The sequence below is a fragment of the Ruditapes philippinarum genome, unplaced genomic scaffold (genome assembly GCF_026571515.1).
Source record: "Ruditapes philippinarum isolate M1 unplaced genomic scaffold, ASM2657151v2 ctg896_1_1_1_1, whole genome shotgun sequence".
Taxonomy (NCBI): Eukaryota; Metazoa; Mollusca; class Bivalvia; order Venerida; family Veneridae; genus Ruditapes; species Ruditapes philippinarum.
Genome location: NW_026856585.1, coordinates 40,793 through 52,844, shown reverse-complemented (window position 1 = coordinate 52,844; position 12,052 = coordinate 40,793).

The window sequence follows — 12,052 nt, the reverse complement described above, 5'->3', positions numbered from 1 at the left end:
GGTCCACAAAAGAGTTGAACAGATAATGTTGTGTCATGTTTTTAAGATAAAAAATGGCCTATCTCCGGATTACATGTCTGAACACTTTATTTCACAAGATTCCATTCATAATTATAGTACAACACTTAGTCAAAAGGGTGGATATTGTCTACCTAAGGTCAAAAGCCAGGGTTCTAAATCATTTGCTTTCTCTGGTATTAAATTATGGAATGATTTACCTGTAAAGTTAACAGAGATCAACAGGTTACAAAGTTTTAAGGTTGCCATCAAAAGTCATCTTATGAACAGTATTTAAATTTTTTTTTCAAACATCATGAAACGGTTTTACATATTTCGGCTCAGGATTTTAAATTGTCTGCCATTTATCTTATTACAATTTTAGTAATGTGTTTTAAATCCTAGCTGTAAACAGGAGTATCATTAACTCAAGATTTGACTGTGATATACATTTTTATGATTTATTAGTATTTTTAAACATGATTATATTAAGGTTTGCCTCTCTATGTCATGCCGCCAATACAAAGGACCACAATGGAAATAAGAGCTTTTTGCCCTTTTTTGTGTTATCCTTGGTTTTGGTGAGCATGTCATAGTTTTACTCGTATGCGATATAGTATTTAATAATGCTTATTATTTTATCCTATGTTATATTGTCAACTATGTATATGCTTCCTTTGCCGAAATAAATCTATCTATCTATCTTAATAATAACCAGTACTCGGCGGGGGATATAAATTCAACGAATTTGCTTGTTCTTATAAGATCATGTACTAATTATATCAGTACTATTCCCCTCCTTTGTTTTTATATTACAATACATTGGTGTTGGGTTTGGCCTTTAATAGACACCTTTGTTACTATTTTTAACATTATATTGAAGACAGTGCAGAAATGTCAATACACAGACCACTGGTTTAGATAGATCACAAAATTCTTCAAGCTAAGCTGCAAAATCGGATAGTAAAATGTGCCAATGAAAATCCTTTAATAACAACCAATAATATCACTTCATTTCACCTGAATTAGCCATACGTTTCGCATAATTTTTCGGCCAATCAAAATTTACCTTCTAAACGTGGTTCGGCGTTATCTGTCAAAAATTCATTTCTGCCGATAAAAAGAAGTTAATAATATATACAATATGATGGCCGTATTGAAAGGTGTAAACTATGTTCCCAGGCGTGTTATAATTGCTAAGGTTTATATAAATAAACCTTCTTGATATAAGAAATAAAGCACAAAACAAAGAAATATAAGTGTTTTACTGGATTGGCCTGTAAAAGGAAGGCGTACACATATAAGCGTCTCCCCCCCTTTTAATACTAGTTTATTTGCTACAAAATATGAATGGCACTAAATTAAGCAATCTATAAACATAGCAATTAGGGTTTGTTTTAATTTGTCCTATTAAAGAAGGCGTATATGATAAGCGTCTTCCCCCTTTTTAATTTAAGTTGAAATTTTAAATACAGTTTTCAATCTAAGTGTGGGATATAATCCCACCTTTTTCAGGCTCCATCTACGGTAATTATTTGCCGATGTGGGGCAGGAAATATGACACTCACTTGCCTCATATGCAGTCATTTAATAATGTACAGTTTTTTTCCCAATTATAAATGAAGCATATGCTCGCCCATATGGTTTTATACCGGTAGCGAGGGTAAATAAACCCAACACACACAAAGGGGCTACACTTTGACCGTTTGACCTATTCTCAGGTGAGCGATCCAGAGCCCTCTGGACCCTCTTGTTTTTGATGATTTTTGCTGTCAGAGGCTATAACTTTGTTATTATTGAATGGAACAACTTTGACAAAACAATGTTTTGGACAAGACCTTCTTTAAGGTTGAACTGACCTTGACTTTTAGTGTTTAATGACCTTGAGTCCTTGACCGTCAAGGTCAAAACATTGAATTTTGTTTATATTGTCATTATTGTATTATAATACAAACTTAAAAAATCTACTTTTAAGAGTACCAAAAAGCTAGAGCTGAAATATAAAGCATGGCAGATATTCTAGTGACAGTCTACAAAGTGTCTGCAAATAAAAGCCATGGGGTCAGAATTGGCCACACCCCAATGGGAGGGGTCATTGAATTTCCTTATATGTATATAGAAAAACAAAAACATAAACTTCTTTTTAGAAAACCCAAAACAGCTAGCGCTTAGACATTTAGCATGAAACATCTTCTAGTGAGTGTCTACTTACTTTGCTCTAATAAAAGTCTAGGGTCAAAATTTGCCCCACCCAGGGTGTCATTGATTTTCCTTATATGTACACATCTTTTGGAACTGTTGTTTTCCCATAGCAGTAGCAACCTGAGTAATGTTTTCACACATGCACTTTTGTCAGACACAAATATGAACTTAAGATTTAGATTTTATATCTGCTTTTGTTTATAGTTTATAATATGACTTGTTCCTTGTCATGGAGATATTTTATATTTAGGTGAGCGATTTCAGGACTATTGATGGCCCTATTGTCATATTTGTCTGACATGTTTAATATTGATAGAGACGTTTTTTCTGTCTTTCAGATCTTCCAGACTTCATTGTTTAACAGAAGATAAATATCCAAGTTGCTACACACAAGATCTATGACGAAATCCTTACAAACCTGAAAAAGAAGTACATACACATTATAACCTCACAGTTTCACAAACCACAATGGGAAGAAATTTCATGTAACATTTCACTTGTCTCATGTAAAAAGTTAGATTTAGCAAAGAACACTAAGTATTGTTAAGACTAGATGGTCATTTACAAGTGTACAGTACATATTTTCAAATACCTTGCTAATTAGGAATTATATATGATTCATACCTGTTATAAATTGTTACCTACCTCAATTTTTGAAACAGTTTATGCTGTATTGTAATTTAGCTGTTAAAATGTTTGTACAGTTGTATATTTATTATTATAAATGCTCATCACCTGAATCATATATTAGATAAAACACAAGCACCACTATTTCAATAATTATCTTCTCTAAAATTTCTTTTTAAAAAGTTACGTTTTACTAAAACTTCTTTTTCTTGCATAGCAGACTGGCGTTTCCGTGAGATTTACCCATGCGGGAAATTTCATCTGGCATTGGGGTGCCAAATAAGTCGCGTGCCAAACAACGTCATTTTAGCGCACTTTATGAATGAACCGCGTTAAAATGACGTCGTTTTAGAAGGGAAAGATGTGCTTAGGATGACGTCATTTGGCTGTTGTTATTAATAAGTTGTAAGTTCATCATTATTGTAAGAAAATAGTTATGGATGAAATGACTTATTTCCATGAACATATATCATATTGGTGTAAATATGAAATAATACAGTCGAACTTCGATTAGTCGATTTTCTCGATGTGTCGAAGAAAAATGAAAGTCCGGACTTTCCCCCCCTATATATTCCTTATAAAAACCTATTTATGAGTCGAAATTTTATGTGTCGAATTTTTCGATGTGTCGAGGTTTTTTCGTGGTCCGTATAAAGTAAATCTAGTGCAATTTACAGCATATAAGTCGAAGTCCTTGGATTGTTTTGACACCTTTGATCTCGAGACATTTTTCACACCTTATCTGGCTGCGAAGACAATTTCGAATCAACTTGTGTGATAGGTGTTAATAACACAGCCGTGTGTTCAAACAGCCTTTGTTTGCGATAAAATGTGTGATAAAATGCTTTAATCGTAACTTTTTAATTGCCGTAGTGGTATTTGAAAGTAAACAGTAAGAACTACTTTCATTTGAAAACATCCTTGACCCGGTGTCGCGTGAGAATAACACGCGTAATATTTACTATAAGCTGGTTTAGTTATCGCCCTTTCGTATTCATACGCCTTTTGTAACTCTTTTGAATATGTCAACGGGTAGTCCAAATAATTAGCCGTGAAAAACGTTATTTAACATGCTATATTTATCATTGTAAAATGTAAATATCAGATTAATGTTGGAAAAACATGAAATAGGTTTCGTTATAGATCTTATAATTAGGACTAGTCACGGGTCGAAATTTTGTCATGGAATTGAGAGCGATTCATCAGTCGAAGTCCCGATGTGTCGAAGTTTTTACGCAAGTCCGTTCAACTTCGACTTACCGAAGTTCTACTGTATGTCAGAATATGCAAGAAAAAATATCTGACATATGTTTGCGGTTCGAAACGGAATATCTGTCCCTCAGGAACCCGCCAATGGGCGGGAACTCGGCAAGGCTCGTTACCACCCAATGGGCGGGTCCCCTGGGGACGGATATTCCGGTCCGAACCGCAACATATGACAGATATTATTATTGTGTCACCTCTGAAGAGTAAATGGCGACATATAGGGATCATCGGCTTTTGAACGGATCGATGGTTTTCGTAACTTTGCCTTGCCTAATTTTTGAGTTATTGCCCTTTGTTCATTTATACACTTTGAATTTTGTCCGAAACATAAAATTTTATTGAAAAAATAATAACAGGTATCAACATGAAACTTTGTATGTATATAAATATAATATTAATTAGAAGTGTAGTGCAAAAGAGCCGTAATTCTGCCTTGCCTAATGTTGGAGTTATTGCCCTTTTTATTTAAACTTACAATCTTCAAGTTAGGAAAATGTTCTTAATAACGCATACATTCTTCCTCATTTAGACTATTGTTGCACTATTTGGGGTAATTGCAGTAAGAAGCTCTTAAATGACATGTATAAATTTCAAAAACGTGCAGCAAGAATAATACTTGATAAAGATTTTGATGCGCCTACTGATGAGTTATTTTCTGAATTAAACTGGATGAAATTCTCTGATAGAGTGAATTATAAAAAGGCCATTTTAGTATACAAGTCCCTAAACAATCTTCTCCCTGATTATATGCGAAATCTTTTTACAAATACAGAAAATAAATCATTAAGATCATAATTATGAACAAAGACTTCTTTTAGTCCCCAAACCAAGAATTGAATTCTGCAGAAAATCCCTATCATATTCAGGCTCAAAATTTTGGAACTCCCTCCCTTTAAACATAAGAAATTCTTCCAACATACAAACATTCAAAACTTATTATCTTAAATGGTGGTTCTCTGGTGGGCACCCAATAATCTAGCTATGTTTTAATATCACATATGTCTCATAAAATGTACAATTTCATACATTCAAATGTTTGTATTCATTGTCTTATTGCATTTTTCAATTACTCTACTTTTCTATGTTGTATAACTTGTATACAGTAAACTCCACTTATAACGAACTCATTGGGACATTCAAAATCTGTTCCTTATATCCGGAGTTCCTTGTAAGCATATAGCGAATTAGTTCCTTGTATCAGGAGTTTTTATAGCGAACAGATTTACATATAACAAACTGATTGTCCGCCATTTGAAGAGCATTTGATTAAGAAATATAAGTCATATATTTCTATTTTAGACACAATACCCGAGAACGTACTTTTTGGAAGGGTGACTTTTACTTATGGAAGATAAAGATTTCTTTTCATTTAAATTAAGCATACATTGCAGATTGCAAGCATGCGTAATTATGTTGAAAACCGATTATAAATTATTATAATTATTTTACTTGAGCAAAACTATTGACGAAAAGAAATAAATAACCGCTAAAAATATCCTAAATAGAAAACTATACAAATTCATTTTAATAGATGTATTGAAGTACATACAACGATAAACGGTACATTCGGCCGAGTTTTAATCCGTGCCAATGAAAATGAAAGTCTATGTACGGATAGCCAATATTTTGGAGTTCGTTATAAAAGTGTAATTTTCTGTACTTTTAACTAGATTGGGACTTAGAAATGAGTTCATTATAAGCGATAATTTCTTATAACCTTGTTCGCTATAACCATATATTTTTATATTAAATAAAGAAGGGCAAAATTCGGGCCAAACTAAATTGTTCCCTATAACCCGAAGTTCGCTATAACCGTGTTCGCTATAACCGTGTTCGCTATAAGTGAATTAAGTTACTGTACATTGAGTTTTCTTTCTTTGTTTATATAAATCTTTGTTTGTAACTGTATATATGTACATTTTTGATAGAGGCTCATAGGGAAGACTGGGCTTGCCTAACTATGTTGCCTCTTTAAATAAAGTCTTTATTATTATTATTATTACAATATTAAACCTACACTCATTCAATATCCTCTATGTATCATATATATGAGACAATTTGATATATACATTTACCATTTGTAATATATATCGCGAGACAATGTAATATATGCATGTACAATTTGTAGTATATATCTGAGACAGTTTAATATAAACATAAATCATTTGTAAAATATATCAGGGACAATGTAATATATATACAAGAAAATGTAATATATATAACTGAGACAATGTAATATGTACATGTAACAAGAATGTATATTTATGGCATGTTTTATCACCCGCCGAAAGGCGGTTGGGGATATAGAAATAGTCTTCGTCTGTCCGTCCTTCCGTTCGACAGTTTTGTCCGGATCATATCTCAAAAAGTGTATGAGATATACTTGAAACTTCATATGTGGAAAGATCATATTGAGGAGTGCAGTGCACAAGAATGGTAACTCTACCTGCATAATTTTTGAGTTATTGCCCTTTGTTATTTTTCAAACTAAATTTTTGTCACTGTTTGAAGCTATTGTCATGACTCTCTTATCTGTATAATGGTTAACCTTCTGGATAATGGTCAATATTTCAGAAAGTATGAAAGCTATTCATTTAGTATACATGCTAATTGTTATAAAAGGACAGCATTTCCAAAATGCAGATTTTGCAAAATTATGCACCCTTTTCAACATAGTATTTTGCTTTGCTTGACCTTTCTGTTAAATTCAAATTTCTCAGAAGTTATCAAAGTTATTCGCTTCGACTTGTTCACCTTAAATATATGTCACCATTTCAAAAGGGGTGACAATCTTAAAATAAATTTATTTTACAAAGTCTCTTGTTTACTTTTTTGTGTTTCGGATTGTGAAAATTCATGATTTATTAAATTTTTAATTGGAATGCATTTTTTAAGGACAAATTATAACTTTTCTAATAATTATTATTAAACAGGTGACAAAATGCTCAAACAAAATATCCATGTCATGACAAAATTAATAAATAACTTCGTCTAAATTCAGATTTTTTAAAATAATGAAGAAAAAAAACAGTAAAACAAAATACTACAAGAGTACTAAATTAATTATGCAGAATTTATTGAAGGGAAGTTAATGTGATAAGTACTTATTATGCAAAGTTTCTTCAGTTATTTCCCTTTTGTCATATTATTTTTATGCCACCGCAGCATCTGCGATGCGGTGGCATATAGCGATTCACCTATGTGTGTGTGTGTTTGTGTGTGTGTTTGTGTGTGTGTTATATAGATTATATAGTGAACTTAAAAAATCTTCTTGTGAAAAACCTCTAGTCCAATTTCAACCAAACTTGGCAGGATTGTTCCTTGGGTGAAGGGCTTCCAAAGTTGTTCAAAGAATTTCATTCCATGCACAAATCTGGTTGCCATGGCAACCAAAAGGAATTATAAGAATAAATTTAAAAAATCTTCTTGTAAAGACCCAAAAGGCCTAGAGCTTAGATATTTTGCATAAGGCATTGTCTGGTAGACCTCTAACAAGATTGTTTTCAAATTATAGCCCTGGGGTCAAAAATGGCCCCGCCCCGGGGTCATTGATTTTCACTATGTACATATAGTAAAAACTTAAAAATACCTTCTTGTAAAAACCCAAAAGGCCTAGAGCTTAGATATTTTGCATAAGGCATCGTCTGGTAGACCCTTACCAAGATTGTTCAAATTATAGCCCTGGGGTCAAAAATGGCCCCGCCCCGGGGGGTCATTGATTTTCACTATGTACATATAGTAAAAAACTTAAAATACCTTCTTGTAAAAACCCAAAAGGCCTAGAGCTTAGATATTTTGCATAAGGCATCGTCTGGTAGACACTTACCAAGATTGTTCAAATTATAGCCCTTGGGTCATAATCGGCCCCGCCCCGGGGTCATTGATTTTCACTATATGTACATATAGTAAAAACTTAAAACACCTTCTTGTAAAGACCCAAAAGGCCTAGAGCTTATATATTTTGCATAAGGCATTGTCTGGTAGACCTCTAACCAGATTGCTCAAATTATAGCCCTGGGGTCAAAATCGGCCCCGCCCCGGGGGTCATTGGTTTTCCTTATATGTATATAGTTAAAACTTATAGTAAAAACGTCAAAAAAAATTCTTCTAGCAATTGACAAATGCTAGAGGTTAGATATTTTGCATGAAACATTGTGTAGTAAACCTCTAGCAAGATTGTTCAAATTATAGCCCTGGGGTCAAAATTGCCCCCGCCCTTGGGGTCATTGATTTCAATATATACATATAGTAAAAAATAAATAAATCTTATTGTCTGAAGGTACAAGGCTTAGAGCTTGAATTTTTGTTAAATAATATCATCTAAAGGTACTCTACAAAAGTTATTCAAATTTTGCCTCTTGTGTCAAAATTAGCCCCGCCCCCGGTGGCCATAGGTTTTCCTTATATGTATATAGTAAAAACTTAAAAAGTCATCTTCTCTAAATTTACAAAGGCTAGAGTTAAGATATTTTGCATGAAACATTGTGTAAGTGAACCTCTTGCAAGATTGTTCAAATTATAGCCCTGGGGTCAAATTGGTTCCGCCCCGGGGGTCATTGATTTTCATTATGTACATTATAGTGAAAAAAATAAAAATTATATTTTTGTCTGAAGGTACAAGGCATAGAGCTTTGATGTTTGATATATAATATCATTAATTAGGTCCTCTACCAAAGTTGTTTCAAAATTTTCCCCTGGTGTCAAAATTGGCCAAGCCCGGGGCAGTGATTCTCATTATGTACACATAGTAAAAACAGAAAATAAAACAAATGTTTTCTGAATGGGAGAAAAGCTATAGCTTAGATATTTGAACTTGAAATGTTATTTGGTGGACCTGTATCAAAATTGTTTTGAATTAAACCCTTGGGCCCAAGGGGACAGTGACCTACTTTCTTGTCCTTTGATGTACAGCAATGACATTTTGACCATGTGCACAGTTTTAGTTGTAAAATTGAACTTTGATATCAGATGACCTAGATTTTGATGATGTGACCTACTTTCTTGTTCTTTAAAGTAAAGCTGTGAAATTTGAACCATGCGGTGGCATAGCATTTTTCTCAAATGCAATCTTGTTTTATAAATTCAATTATAAAAGAAATTGTGATAATGTTAGCATCATTTATTATATTCAACCGCTTTAAATGTAATTCCCTGTCTCATTAGTCATTCTCAATTTTTGTTTCAGCTATGTTTTGTTTATGTGATGATGATAAGTCATTTATGTATCATATGTTGCATTTGTACATTTGTTATATGGTGATCAGATCTTTATGCTTTGTTCTGATATTATTTTTGTTTGAAACAAATGAACATGTTAAAATATTTGTTTCTGAAATTAACGCTATATATATGAATATATATATCGCTATATATATATATAATATATGAACATATATATGTTTAATTGTACAATAATTTATGATTATTTAAAAATATTAAATGCTATTGATACAAGTTAGTGTTTATTTTACTATTATGTTTGATACACGCACTCAAGTACGCACGCATATGCATCCGCACACGTACATGCGCACATACACATCGATTTGAGGTGGTGCGATAGCTCAGTTGGTTAGACCAATAACTGTCACTCCTGAGGTTCCGGGTTCGATCCTATGTAACACCCTTAGGATTTTTCAGAGACACTTTCAGTGTTTTCCACCTACCTAGAGGTTAACTGGTAAGAAACCCAGGTAATCCTCACATGTATCAAGACGGACTCCGTGGTCGAGGGGTTAGAGTCGATTACTTCTAATCCAGTTACCTCTCTGGGTTCGATCCCCGGGAGATGCTTTGGTAGTTAAGCATGGAGGAAAGAAGTCTAGTACTGGTGTAACTCTCCAGGAACAATGGTTAGGAAACTACCCACCTATATGACTGAAATACTGTTGGGAAAAGGCGTAAATTGAAACAAAAAAAACTCGTTGGGAAAAGGTGTAAAATGAAACAAACAAACTCGCATGTATCAGTGCTATACACTGGGCATGTAAAAGAACAGAGGGATCTATTCAATAAGAGCTAAGGACTTATCTCATAGCTGTCTCTAGAGTCTGCTGAGTTAAGGACCCTACGGGAAATAAGTGCTTGCACTTTCATAGGTTATCGTTGATCACCCGGTCTAAAGAAAATCAATCAATCAATTTATTGTTTGATTTTGTTTTTATTATCACAATTACAGGATAATGGATTTTATAGTATTTCTGAAACATGCTTTTTTTTGCATAATTTACCTGTAATTTAACCATTTTTTTGACTGGAATATTAACAAAATCAACTGTTTTAGCTCACCTGAGCTGGCAGGGTGAGCTTTTAGGATAATTGAATTATGCTCGTCTGTCGTCTGTTGTCCGTCCACTTTTAGTTCATTAACAATCTAATGTTTACATATTTGTATTAACTTAGTCAAGATTTTTTTCCATGTTTCTCGCATGATAAGCTAGGTCACTGGAGCTTAAAATAGAAATCTCTTATTAACACTCTTGAGGCTACTGTTTTGGACATTCAGACAGTCATAAAGGTTGATCTTTAGTTCTCGTTCTTTATTTAACTACGGAATGAAGCGAATAACACTAATAGGTAAGCTCAGACGGCGGACTGACTGAGGCCATTCCTATAATCCCTTTTTCTCTACGCGGACGGGAATTAAAAAAAACAAGCAATTATCATAGTATTGCAAGCAATCCATAAGTCCCCTACCGGTTAGAACCCCATCAACATTCTGAAGGGCCATTGGTCATTCACTAATGTTTCAATTTTTCTATATTTTAAGTTAATTTGTTGGAAAAGTTCTTTAAAAGAGATCACAGGAAACAGTTTTTATGAACAGACAGACAGACGGACTGAAGGACACTCTAAAGTTAATATTTACAACATCCCTGTTACCAAAATGAACATTTTTAAAAGCAAATTTCTTAAAGAGATAACTCTTGAATTAAAGATGCAATTTCATAAAAAAATTTCAGCTCTTTTTGACTAATCACAAATAATGTTATATTTGCCATGTTTTAAGCCTATTTGTTGCCAAGGCAACCAATATTTTTTCAAAATAGGGAGAACAGATAAGACATAATCTCAAGACTGCCATCTACCCATATGTCAAGTTTCATAAAAATATTACCAGTACTTTTTGAGTTATCACTGGATTCAGTGTATGTGTAAAATCTGCCATTTTTTCAGTCTATGTGTTGCCATAGCAACCAGAATTTTCAACATAGGAAGAAAAGAAAAAGACGTGCATAATCTCCAGACTGCCATCTACCCATATTTCAAGTTTCATAAAAATATTTCTATTACTTTTTTGCGTTAACACAGGATCCAGTTTATGTGTAAAAATTTGCCATATTTTCAGTCTATTTGTTGCCATAGCAACCATAATTTTTCAACATAGGAAGAAAAGAAAAAGACGTGCATAATCTCCAGACTGCCATCTACCCATATTTCAAGTTTCATAAAAATATTTCAAGTACTTTTTGCGTTATCACTGGATCCAGTTCATGTGTAAAATTTGCCATATTTTAAGCCTATTTGTTGCCATAGCAACCAGAATTTTCAACATAGGAAGAAAAGAAAAAGACGTGCATAATCTCCATACTGCCATCTATATATATATCAAGTTTCATAAAAATATTTTCAGTACTTTTCAAGTTATCGCGGGATCCAGTTTTGTGGACGGACGGACTGACAGACAGACAGACAGACAGACAGACGGAGGGTAAACCTAAAGTCCCCTCCGGTAAACCGGTAGGGGACTAATTAGCATAATGAGTAAATGTAAATGCAACTGTCACAAGGATGCTAAAGACCAAATTGAAAGTAAATCTGCTAGGTGGTTTCAGAGAAGATGAATGTTGACGCATGACGACAGAGCATCCCCCTTTGATACTAATAGCTCACCCTGAACCTTCGGTTTTGGTGAGCTAAAAAAAGTCAACATAAAAATTGAATATGTTTTCTTTAATAA